The sequence below is a fragment of the Malaclemys terrapin genome, chromosome 2, assembly GCF_027887155.1.
Source record: "Malaclemys terrapin pileata isolate rMalTer1 chromosome 2, rMalTer1.hap1, whole genome shotgun sequence".
NCBI classification, from domain to species: Eukaryota; Metazoa; Chordata; order Testudines; family Emydidae; genus Malaclemys; species Malaclemys terrapin.
Window position 1 is genome coordinate 5,536,372 of NC_071506.1, and position 12,924 is coordinate 5,549,295.

At 46.2% G+C, this 12,924-nt stretch overlaps 1 long non-coding RNA gene across 1 annotated transcript; it reads left to right on the forward strand.

The window, feature by feature from the left end:
• The first annotated feature begins 267 nt into the window (after positions 1 to 267).
• LOC128832521 (uncharacterized) lies at positions 268 to 10,815 on the forward strand. Its single transcript, XR_008443991.1, has 2 exons — positions 268 to 525; positions 9,783 to 10,815. It is a non-coding gene; the product is annotated as an uncharacterized LOC128832521 (long non-coding RNA).
• Positions 10,816 to 12,924: the final 2,109 nt, after the last annotated feature.

The window sequence follows — 12,924 nt, forward strand, 5'->3', positions numbered from 1 at the left end:
CAAATGTATCCGCAACAGATGTCTCTTGTATCCCCTTCCCCAAAATAATATGTATTCTGTGTAACCTATTATCTATCGGTCAGCATAATGACGCAAAAGAATGAATGCTAAGTTGTTTGTCTCTCTGTATAAAAGAGCTCAGTTGTGCTTGTAAGGTGTGTCTCTTCTGGCATAAGTCGAGGAGCACCCTCTCAGCTGACTGACAAATAAAGGACCTGATACCCGTCTTCTTGTCTCTCCATGCCTCCTTGGTGTAATTAGGTAAGCTCCGGGGGGAAACGGGCCCTATTTGGCTAACAAATTGGCGACTCCGCCGGGACTTCTCTCCCTGTAGAGGGCACTGACCGACGACCGAGGGCAATTCCGAGGAGTGGCCACCTCGAGCTGTTGTTTGCTCGGGCCTCGGGTCGTCACAATCGGTCGGGGCGGCTGTGTCCTCTCTAAAGAGAACTCCTAACGACACGGAGATAAGACGGTACCAGAAGAAGGGGAAGGTCCAACAGCCGGACGCGGCCACTCCGGGCGGTAAGTACGTTTACCTCTTGGGTTTGAGGGATAACGCCCCCGCAGTGTAAATTGGGCCCTTTGGGGAATCCCTGTGTGGGAAGGTACTGTAAATGGACAAATGTTTTGTGGTCATGATAACTAAGCCAGGCAACGGTTAATGAATAATTTCACTAACTTCCCTAGTCTGTGGGCCGTATTGGATAATTACTGGGACGTAGAAAAGTCCCAGGGCTTGCTTTTATTCTTGGCAGGGGTACTGTTCTTTTTCATACTAATGATATGCTGGAAGCCAAAATTGTGATAACCAGGTCTAGGCCTTAAACCGACTCCAGCCGCACCGAGACTCCTGCGAGGGGAAACCCCGTGACCAGGATATCTTGATCGCAAGGGGGGTCGGTCAAACCCGTGACCAGGTTTAATTAAACACGAGCATAATGGGGTCCGGACAAAGCACATATGCTGGGACACCCTTGGAATGTATGTTAAATAATTGGAAGTTTCAAAGTAACAGCCGTGTTAGTCTGTATCCGCAAAAAGAAGAACAGGAGTACTTGTGGCACCTTAGAGACTAACAAATTTATTAGAGCATAAGCTTTCGTGGTCTACAGCCCACTTCTTTATATGCATCCGAAGAAGTGGGCTGTAGTCCACGAAAGCTTATGCTCTAATAAATTTGTTAGTCTCTAAGGTGCCACAAGTACTCCTGTTCTTCTTTTTGCAAATAATTGGAAGGCGTTTAGACGCCAGGCTGATTATGGAATGGTATTATGTAAAAATGATCTGATATTTTGTTCAAGTGCCATTTGACTCCGACAGGCTCGGTAGTAACGGCTGCTAAACCCCAGAAGCCTCCCACTGTTGTAATGCCAGAATCGGTGTCCCCTTCGGCTCCTTCACCCCCACAGTCTTTAGAGAGTACCCCCCCCCCCCTTGGTGGGATTGTATCCGTTGATTACTGAGAGTGTGTTAGCCCGTCCAGGAACACAGGATCTTGTGTCATGTTGCTTTTAACATCTGGCTGCTTTTAAGGCAGAGGCAGGAGAATTCTCAACGAATCCAAGCAAGTTCATTTCTATCTTTGAAGGTTGTCTAGCTAGCCATAAGCCTCACGAGGGAGGACTCGGGTAGCCTTATGAGTAAGAATGTTTAAGGGAAGAGACCAGGAAGGGTGGGGGCTAGTTGAGAAACCCACCCTCCTAGCTAAATTGGTAGTGAAAAAAAAAAAAAAAGCCGGTGCCCATGGAAGGGACGGTTCAGCGAGAAAAGCAGGATCGGGCCCAAGCAGACAGGCAACAGATAGAGAGATTGGAAAACAGGTTGGAAACTTTGAGGGCATAGTGGAAGGAAAAGAGTAAGTAATTATAAGCATGGGGATTTCAAATCCCCAGGACAATAATTGGAATGGTAAAATCTGAGTTGACTGGGTGTCGTTTTGGGAGACAAGCAAGTGATTTAAGAAAAGAGAGTGAGAAGTTAACTCTGTAGTTGCTAGAGGGAAACAAGCAGTGAAACTTGGTAGGAATGTCTGCAAGTAATTCAGGCAAGAGGTTATTTAAGTGGAATTATTCGACTATGAATACGTTAGTCTGATTTGCTGAAGAACACTCCTGCTGTGTACAATCTGTGTTTTATAAGTTTGAGATGAATTGGTATTGTTTTAAAGTTGCAAAACTAAGAATACTTTTGCCAGACACAGGAAACTAGTGTTGTTTAAGGTATTTAGCATTTAATCCTTAAGGTGACTTAACGCTTTACAAGATTTAAAATGTTTTAACTAAAAACCAAAGGTTGTGGCTGCAGCAGGGTAGTCAAAGCCAGGAGAATAAAAGATTTGAATTTGTTTTTGGGTAACAAAATAGCAGATAAAAGATCTGGTAAAGAGAGAGAAGGCATTTAAGGTTTAAAAAGGGAAAGCTATTGGACACCAGAGGTTGTACAGAGTGAAATCCTCAAGAAGTGAGTGTGCTTGTCCTGGCTCGTTCACCTGCACATCTACCAATGTAATATATGCCATCATGTGCCAGCAATGCCCCTCTGCCATGTACATTGGCCAAACCGGACAGTCTCTACGCAAAAGAATTAATGGACACAAATCTGACATCAGGAATCAAAATACTCAAAAACCAGTGGGAGAACACTTTAACCTGTCTGGCCATTCAGTGACAGACCTGCGGGTGGCTATATTACAACAGAAAAACTTCAAAAGCAGACTCCAACGAGAGACTGCTGAGCTAGAATTGATATGCAAACTAGACACAATCAACTCCGGTTTGAATAAGTACTGGGAATGGCTGAGCCATTACAAACATTGAATCTATCTCCCCTTGTAAGTATTCTCACACTTCTTAACTGTCTGTACTGGGCTAGCTTGATTATCACTTCAAAAGTTTTTTTTCTCTTAATTAATTGGCCTCTCAGAGTTGGTAAGACAACTCCCACCTGTTTATGCTCTCTGTATGTGTGTATATATATATATCTCCTCAATATATGTTCCATTCTATATGCATCCGAAGAAGTGGGCTGTAGTCCACGAAAGCTTATGCTCTAATAAATTTGTTAGTCTATAAGGTGCCACAAGTACTCCTGTTCTTCTTTTTGTCCTGGTTTGTTGCTTCAAAGCTTTGCACAGAAGTTATGTTACTGGAAAGGTGTATGATGGCAATGAGTATGTGTTAATGGTTAGAGAAAAGGTGTATAAGTGAAGAGTAGAAGGTTCCTTTGAAAGTTAGAAGAAGCCGAGAAAGGGAGAAGAGAAAAAAAACACAGAATGAGTTAACTGAGAGGAAAATACAGCTGGCCTCAGTCCAAGGACATTGTACACACAGCCAAGACTTTGCTGACAACCAAGAGAAAGGGGGGCTTGAATGTGCCCAAGCAACTATGAGATCTGCAAAATACTGCAAGGCATAATGAGGACAACAGAAGGGTTAAAAAGCAGCTTTGCTGGATAGTATTGGCCCAGGGATTTAAAAATTCCCCCACTCTGTTCGGACAGGCTTTGGCCAGAGACTTGGAGAATTGGGATAATTCAGACAGAGCCCTCCTGCTGCAATATGTAGATGACTTGCTAATTGCTGCTGTGGATCTAATCCCTTGTCTCAGAGCTACTGTGAGTCTCCTAAACTTTATTAAACTGCGAGGATACAGGGTATCGCAAAGCAAAGCCCAAATTGCTCTTTCAGAGGTTCAATATCTGGGATATCACATCAGACAGGGAGAGAGACAGCTCTCAAACGAAAGAAAGGAGGCTATCTGCCAAGTTCCCATCCCCAGCAAACGGCTTAGGGCATTCCTGGGCATGGCAGGTTTTTGCAGAATATGGATTCCAGAGTTTGGACTGTGGGCTAAATCTCTGTATGAATGTGTTAAGGGAGCGGAACATGACCCCTTTCACTGGTCCCCAGAAGCAGACAGGGCATTTCAGCTATTAGGTGCCTGGAAGCGTCCTGTGGCATACTTTCCTAAGCAACTGGATCAAGTTTCAAAGGGATGGCCAGCCTGTTTGAGGGCGGTCGCAGCTACTGCTCTAGTGCTTGGGGAAGCTGAAAAACTGACACTGGGAGAAACTGTCCAAGTGTATATTCCCCATATGGTCCGAGCCTTGCTGGACACTAAGGGTGGTCTTTGGCTCACACAGGCTCGGGTTGCTCGGTACCAGGCGAAGCTGTTAGAGAATCCTGAAGTCACCCTGCAGACCTGTCCCTCCCTTAATCCAGCTACACTGCTACCAGAGACAGAAAAGCAGGAACATGACTGTTTAGAAATCATAGATGTTCAGTATTCTAGCCGCCCAGATCTAAAAGATCAGCCACTCCCAAATGCTGACTTGGAATGGTATACAGATGGAAGTAGTACTGTTGTGGATGGGCAAAGGAGGGCTGGTTATGCTATTGTGTCTCTTCATGATACCGTGGAAGCTGAGAGTTTACCGGCAGGAACATCTGCCCAGCTTGCTGAACTAGTGGCCCTGACTCGTGCACTCGAGCTGGCAAAAGACAAACGGGTTAATATTTTTACTGACTCAAAGTATGGTTTTGGGGTATTGCATGCTAACGCTGGTTTGTGGAAGCAAAGGGAAATGCTAACAGCCCAAGGCTCTCTGGTCAAGCATGGGTCTCAAATTCTCCGGCTTTTAGAAGCGGTACAACTCCCCTCAGCAGTAGCAGTGGTGCATTGCAAAGCCCATCAAAGGGAAGATCAAGATGTAACCAAGGGCAATGCCAGAGCAGACAGGGAAGCTAAGCGAGCTGCTACCCTGAAATCACCAACTGAGGAGAATGCCCAAATGCATGTCCTCATCCCATCAGTGAGTGAGCTTGCAGCCCCTCAGTACTCCTAAGAGGACAGAAACCTGGCTGACAGTCTCGGTCTCCAGGAAAAGGAGGGATGGCTTTATTCCACAAAGGAAAAAATCCTCCTGCCCAAGGGCCTGATTCGACTAGTGTTGCAGAAACTGCATCAAACCACACACACAGGCAGAGAGGCTCTTATCCAGCTCATGAATAAATATTTTCTAACCTCTGGACTTAAACCACTAGCATCACAGGTACAAGCTGAAGGTTTGTGACGTTGTGCAGTCTATATGGTTTTATAAAAACTTGATAATAAGTCAATATAATGTAACTGAGCTGGTTTTAGAGAAAATAAGGTAATAAGTGAATGTAACGTAACTGGGATATGCTTCATAGAATCATAGAATCATAGAATCATAGAATATCAGAGTTGGAAGGGACCTCAAGAGGTCATCTAGTCCAACCCCCTGCTCAAAGCAGGACCAATTCCCAGCTAAATCATCCCAGCCAGGGCTTTGTCAAGCCGGGCCTTAAAAACCTCCAAGGAAGGAGACTCCACCACCTCCCTAGGTAACGCATTCCAGTGTTTCACCACCCTCCTAGTGAAATAGTTTTTCCTGATATCCAACCTGGACCTCCCCCACTGCAACTTGAGACCATTGCTCCTTGTTCTGTCATCTGCCACCACTGAGAACAGCCGAGCTCCATCCTCTTTGGAACCCCCCTTCAGGTAGTTGAAGGCTGCTATCAAATCCCCCCTCATTCTTCTCTTCTGGAGACTAAACAATCCCAGTTCTCTCAGCCTCTCCTCATAAGTCATGTGCTCCAGACCCCTAATCATTTTTGTTGCCCTCCGCTGGACTCTTTCCAATTTTTCCACATCCTTCTTGTAGTGTGGGGACCAAAACTGGACACAGTATTCCAGATGAGGCCTCACCAATGTCGAATAAAGGGGAACGATCACGTTCCTCGATCTGCTGGCAATGCCCCTACTTATACAGCCCAAAATGCCGTTAGCCTTCTTGGCAACAAGAGCACACTGTTGACTCATATCCAGCTTCTCGTCCACTGTGACCCCTAGGTCCTTTTCAGCAGAACTGCTACCTAGCCATTCGGTCCCTAGTCTGTAGCAGTGCATGGGATTCTTCCGTCCTAAGTGCAGGACTCTGCACTTGTCCTTGTTGAACCTCATCAGGTTTTTTTCTGCCCAATCCTCTAATTTGTCTAGGTCCCTCTGTATCCGATCCCTACCCTCTAGTGTATCTACCACGCCTCCTAGTTTAGTGTCATCTGCAAACTTGCTGAGAGTGCAGTCCACACCATCCTCCAGATCATTAATAAAGATATTAAACAAAACCGGCCCCAGGACCGACCCTTGGGGCACTCCACTTGAAACCGGCTGCCAACTAGACATGGAGCCATTGATCACTACCCGTTGAGCCCGACGATCTAGCCAGCTTTCTATCCACCTTACAGTCCATTCATCCAGCCCATACTTCTTTAACTTGGTGGCAAGAATACTGTGGGAGACAGTATCAAAAGCTTTGCTAAAGTCAAGAAATAACACATCCACTGCTTTCCCCTCATCCACAGAGCCAGTTATCTCATCATAGAAGGCAATTAGGTTAGTCAGGCACGACTTCCCCTTCGTGAATCCATGCTGACTGTTCCTGATCACTTTCCTCTCCTCTAAATGTTTCATAATTGATTCCTTGAGGACCTGCTCCATGATTTTTCCAGGGACTGAGGTGAGGCTGACTGGCCTGTAGTTCCCCGGATCCTCCTTCTTCCCTTTTTTAAAGATGGGCACTACATTAGCCTTTTTCCAGTCATCTGGGACCTCCCCCGATCGCCATGAGTTTTCAAAAATAATGGCTAATGGCTCTGCAATCTCACCCGCCAACTCCTTTAGCACCCTCGGATGCAGCGCATCCGGCCCCATGGACTTGTGCACGTCCAGTTTTTCTAAATAGTCCCGCACCACTTCTTTCTCCACAGAGGGTTGGCCACCTTCTCCCCATGCTGTACTGCCCAGTGCAGCAATCTGGGAGCTGACCTTGTGCGTGAAGACAGAGGCAAAAAAATCATTGAGTACATTAGCTTTTTCCACATCCTCGGTCACTAGGTTGCCTCCCTCATTCAGTAAGGGGCCCACACTTTCCTTGATTTTCTTCTTGTTGCTAACATACCTGAAGAAACCCTTCTTGTTACTCTTAACATCTCTTGCTAACTGCAACTCCAAGTGTGATTTGGCCTTCCTGATTTCACTCCTGCACGCCTGAGCAATATTTTTATACTCCTCCCTGGTCATTTGTCCAATCTTCCACTCCTTATAAGCCTCTTTTTTGCGTTTAAGATCAGCAAGGATTACACTGTTTAGCCAAGCTGGTCGCCTGCCATATTTACTATTCTTTCTACACATCGGGATGGTTTGTTCCTGCAACCTCAATAAGGATTCTTTAAAATACAGCCAGCTCTCCTGGACCCCTTTGCCCTTCATGTTATTCTCCCAGGGGATCCTGCCCATCTGTTCCCTGAGGGAGTCAAAGTCTGCTTTTCTGAAGTCCAGGGTCCGTATTCTGCTGCTCTCCTTTCTTCCTTGTGTCAGGATCCTGAACTCGACCATCTCATGGTCACTGCCTCCCAGGTTCCCATCCACTTTTGCTTCCCCTACTAGTTCTTCCCTGTTTGTGAGCAGCAGGTCAAGAAAAGCTTTGCCCCTAGTTGGTTCCTCCAGCACTTGCACCAGGAAATTGTCCCCTACACTTTCCAAAAATTTCCTGGATTGCCTGTGCACCGCTGTATTGCTCTCCCAGCAGATATCAGAGTGATTAAAGTCTCCCATGAGAACCAGGGCCTGTGATCTAGCAACTTCTGCTAGTTGCCAGAAGAAAGCCTCGTCCACCTCGTCCCCCTGGTCTGGTGGTCTATAGCAGACTCCAACCACGACATCACCCTTGTTGCTCACACTTCTCAACTTTATCCAGAGACTCTCAGGTTTTTCTGCAGTATCATACCGGAGCTCTGAGCAGTCATACTCCTCTCTTACATACAACGCAACTCCCCCACCTTTTCTGCCCTGCCTGTCCTTCCTGAACAGTTTATATCCATCCATGACAGTACTCCAGTCATGTGAGTTATCCCACCAAGTCTCTGTTATTCCAATCACATCATAGTTCCCTGACTGTGCCAGGACTTCCAGTTCTCCCTGCTTGTTTCCCAGGCTTCTTGCATTTGTGTATAGGCACTTAAGATAACTCTTTTGCTTCATGCAAAAGGTCTCTTGTAAGGTATCATTACAAAGCTTATAATCTACTGAGTATGATCATCTGATTTGTATAAATGTACCACTCTTGTATCTAAAACTAGAAATATAAAATGTAACTCTGAGGGCCTATTGTAATTGTGTAAAGTGTGGACCATTAATGATGGTTTGGAATCTTGATGACTCCCATTGTCTGCAGATGGCTGTATTTACCTGTGAGTCTTCCTGTATATGTGTGTGCTGGCAAGTGAGTAATGAAGTCTTGCAGTGACATGTGATCATGTCACCTGAACTGGAATCCATCTTTAACCTGGTGCTTTTCCAGTGAGGGGGGGTGGAAACCCAGAGAGACAAAGAGTTCCCGCCTTATGCAAAAGATATATAAAGGGGGGAAGAGAACAGAGAGGAGGAGAGGCCATCATGAAGAATCCCCTAGCTACCACCTGAGCTGCAACAAGAGCTGTACCAGGGGAAAGGATTGTGCCCAGGCCTGGAAGATGTCCAGTCTGAGAAAAACTTACTGAAACATCTCTGAGGGTGAGATTATCTGTATTTAGTTTGATTAGGCATAGATTTGCGCATTTTATTTTATTTTGCTTGGTGACTTACTTTGTTCTGTCTGTTACTACTTTGAACCACTTAAATCCTACTGTCTGTATTTAATAAAATCACTTTTTATTTAGTAATTTACTCAGAGTATGTATTAATACCTGGGGGAGCAAACAACTGTGCATATCTCTCTATCAGTGTTATAGAGGGCGAACAATTTATGAATTTGCCCTGCATAAGCTTTATGCAGGGTAAAACGGATTTATCTGGGTTTAGACCCCATTGGGAGTTGGGCATCTGAGTGCTAAAGACAAGCACGCTACTGCGAGCTGTTTTCAGGTAAACTTGCAGCTTTGGGACAAGTGATTCAGACCCTGGGTCTGTGTCTGGAGCCAGACGGGAGTGTCTGGGTCAGCAAGACAGGGTGCTGGAGTCCTGAGCTGGCAGGGAAAACAGAAGCAGGGGTAGTCTTTGCACATTGGGTGGCAGCTCCCAAGGGGGTTTCTGTGATCCAACCCGTCACAAGGTTTAATCTGCCAAAAGAATAACCCTCGACCAGGAGTAGCAGTGCCACCAGCCACTCTGGAACCTACCCCAGGCCCAGGATTGGTGTGGCAAATAGACTTTACTGAGTTTCCCAGGACCCAAGGGTACAGGTACCTTCTCGTCTTAGTGGATCGATTCAGCGGGCGGCCTGAAGCCTTCCCATGTCGCAACAACACTGCCAAGACAGTGGCTCTTAAGTTTGTTAAGGAGATCATTCCTCGCTTCGGCCTCCCCCAGTGGACGGAATCTGATAATGGAACACACTTCACATCTCAAGTGGTTCAAAAGATATCAAGTGCTCTGCAAATCCCCTGGAAACTCCACACACCCTGGCGACCACAAGCCAGTGGAGTAGTGGAACACACAAATCAGACACTCAAGCGACACCTCTCAAAGGTCTGTCAGGAGGCCTCTCTTGAGTGGCCTGATGCTTTGCCCCTTGTGTTATTTTGCATTCGTGCTCTCCCTAAGGGCAGGATAGGGCTTAGTCCCTTCGAAATTATGTTTGGAAGAGCATGGCCTATGAATGGTACCCCAGTTCTGGCAGGGGAGTGGGAGATGGGCTGTGGTTTCTTGTCTAAGTACATGTGCCCTCTGTCTGCTGTTCTTTCTTTTCTTCACAGGCACACCAAAGATTCACAGCCTCTTCTGCTGGATACTCCGGGTCCACTCCCTGCAGCCTAGTGACTCCGTTCTCGTGCGAACCTGGAAGGACGAGCCTCTCCAAGAGAAGTGGAAGGGACTCCACACCATCCTGCTTGTCACCCATACAGTGGCAAAGGTCAAAGGACACAAGAACTGGATTCATCACTCTCGACTAAAAGCAGTGCCCACTCCTGAACGGTGGACTGTCCAGCCTGCGGAGAAGACTGCTAACGACGATTTGGGACTTAGGTCGCTATTCAAAAGACAGTAAGGGTCGCTGGGAATGCGTTGTGATCTTTCTGAATAGTCACGGCATACTCCCCACGAGAACCCTGAGCATTGGTTTTATTTTCATTGATAATCCTGATTGCATGGCCCTTAATCGCATTTTGTCTTTAGAGTATGAGAAAACTCTGACAAAGGTTTGTTGAGTGTTCTCAAAGGGGGGATTGTTGGGATCCACTAGGCATAGCTGCCAGGTAACTCGGGAGAGTGGAAAGCCAAGGTGTCGATGAAACTCTTTTGCTCTGGGCCTATCTGAAACTCCAGACTCCATCTTGTGAATTCTCATTTACTTCTGTGCTAACTGCTTACATGTTAAAGCAGAAATGTATTGGTCAGCGTTTCTAGCAAATGGCTGCAGTTTCACTCACACTAGCAGAAATAATAGAGATAAGGAGGAGGGAACAGAGAGAGATAGTTAGTTTGTAGTTGCTTTCCCATATATCCCCAAGGCATTTAGTGCAAAGGGTCAAGGGATGTACCTTGTTCTCCCTTCAAAATGACAAATGTATCCGCAACAGATGTCTCTTGTATCCCCTTCCCCAAAATAATATGTATTCTGTGTAACCTATTATCTATCGGTCAGCATAATGACGCAAAAGAATGAATGCTAAGTTGTTTGTCTCTCTGTATAAAAGAGCTCAGTTGTGCTTGTAAGGTGTGTCTCTTCTGGCATAAGTTGAGGAGCACCCTCTCAGCTGACTGACAAATAAAGGACCTGGTACCCGTCTTCTTGTCTCTCCTTGCCTCCTTGGTGTAATTAGGTAAGCTCCGGGGGGAAACGGGCCCTATTTGGCTAACACTTTCAACTACCTGAGGGGGGTTCCAAAGAGGATGGAGCTCGGCTGTTCTCAGTGGTGGCAGATGACAGAACAAGGAGCAATGGTCTCAAGTTGCAGTAGGGGAGGTCTAGGTTGGATATTAGGAAACACTATTTCACTAGGAGGGCGGTGAAGCACTGGAATGGGTTACCTAGGGAGGTGGTGGAATCTCCTTCCTTAGAGGTTTTTAAGGTCAGGCTTGACAAAGCCCTGGCTGGGATGATTTAGCTGGGAATTGGTCCTGCTTTGAGCAGGGGGTTGGACTAGATGACCTCCTGAGGTCCCTTCCAACCCTGATATTCTATGATTCTATGATTCTAAGGACTAGAAGATGCGGTGTCACAAGTGACACGAGTAGCTAGTGCCTGTGATGTAGTAATCTCTAAATTACAACAGAGAGAAATACAACAACCAAGGGATGCAATTCCTGTTCCTCCACCCACTGTTACATTGGCACCTTGTAGATCAGGAGATCCAGCCCGTTTGGGTGGACACTTCTGGGCATTTGGGCAATCATCCACATTGCCTAGGTCCCTAGAATTTCATGGACCCTCTACACCCCCTTAGTGTATGTTGGTATCACCTGGTGTACCAGTAGAACACCCTACTACACTAGATCTTAACGGACTAAAAGATGTCCTGCGTCAGTGTAAAAATGCCTTGAGTGTAGGATGTAGAGGTTTTATGAAAAGTTATCCTGCTCATCCAGGATTATTTCCAGTGGAAAGTTCTGATAGCTCAGATGAGGAAAATGTAAATTTGGGTAAAAGAAGTCAAAACATAGAAATAATAAATTCAAGCTCAGATAGAAGTCCAGATCCCAATGCGGAGAGAAGATCCTCAGATCTTCAGATCCTTTAAAGGAGGCATTAGCCTTACTGGCCAAGGCATATTCTCAGGGAGACCTTAAAATTCGTCGGCGTGAAACCCCTGTTGCAATACTTCAGGAACCACGAGCTAATCCCACTGTGAGGATTGAAGAACCCTCCCAGGGTTAGGCCGAGGTGTTCCTAAATTCCCCAGGTACCAGCGTTGGCAAAATGACCCTAACCCACGTAGTAACCCTGGACCTTCGAGTAGGCATGCCCCTCGACAGGGTTATGCATTTGGATCCCATATAGGGGCCCGGGACTGTGTTCCTTTCTTTTTAGATACCGCACAGAACAATTGATGCCTGCAGAGACCCAAGTCACCCCGTCCCCACAAAGATGAGGACTCAGTTGTAATGATGTTTAAGACACTGCAGCAGATGCTTGAGGCTCAACGATGAGATATCCAGAAACTCCGAGCCCACGTGAATGAACTGATGATGGAAGGCCAAGGCCCGGCACCCTCAAACCATTTGGTGGCCTTAGTTGACCCATTTCCTCCTCTCCGGTGGACAGCCTCCGGAGAGATAGAAGGAAAACCCGTACATTATTTGTCTGCATGCTCTACAAATTACTTGGCATGACGCCAATCGGCCCCGCGCATAGTCATAGCCCCTTTAGGCAGGGATGCAAGAAGGAAACCCACAGTATCTGCAGTGGTAGGGGGCCACCACCGAAATTTTATTATAGATATTGGGGCAGCAATTAGCATTATCCATGTTAAGGATCCTAGATGCTCTTCTCTGTCATCAGGGTGTACAAAAACACTTGCAACTTTTGCAAGTAATCAGTGTGTGGAAAATGGACCACACGGTTGATTTGGGATCAGACAGCCTGAGGCTCCTTTATTGATCAATCAAACATGCATGCATGGGGGTGTCAGCCAAGGCAGCCGAACCCCCCCGACAGATGAAATGCGAGAGATTATATAGGAGAAAATCCACAAAAATTACATAGACTTCCTTAAAGTTTTACATCCATATAAGAGAGGAAGCAAAACAAGTTTTCCTGTTTTTTCTTAGTTTTGCCTTTGCAGTTTACTCTGCCACCTAGTAGCTATTAATCATAGACTGTTACAAACGGTTAGCTCTGCTTCTGTAGTTTCTGTCTACCCTTCTCCTTTTACCTCTCCCCTTTCCTCCAGGTCA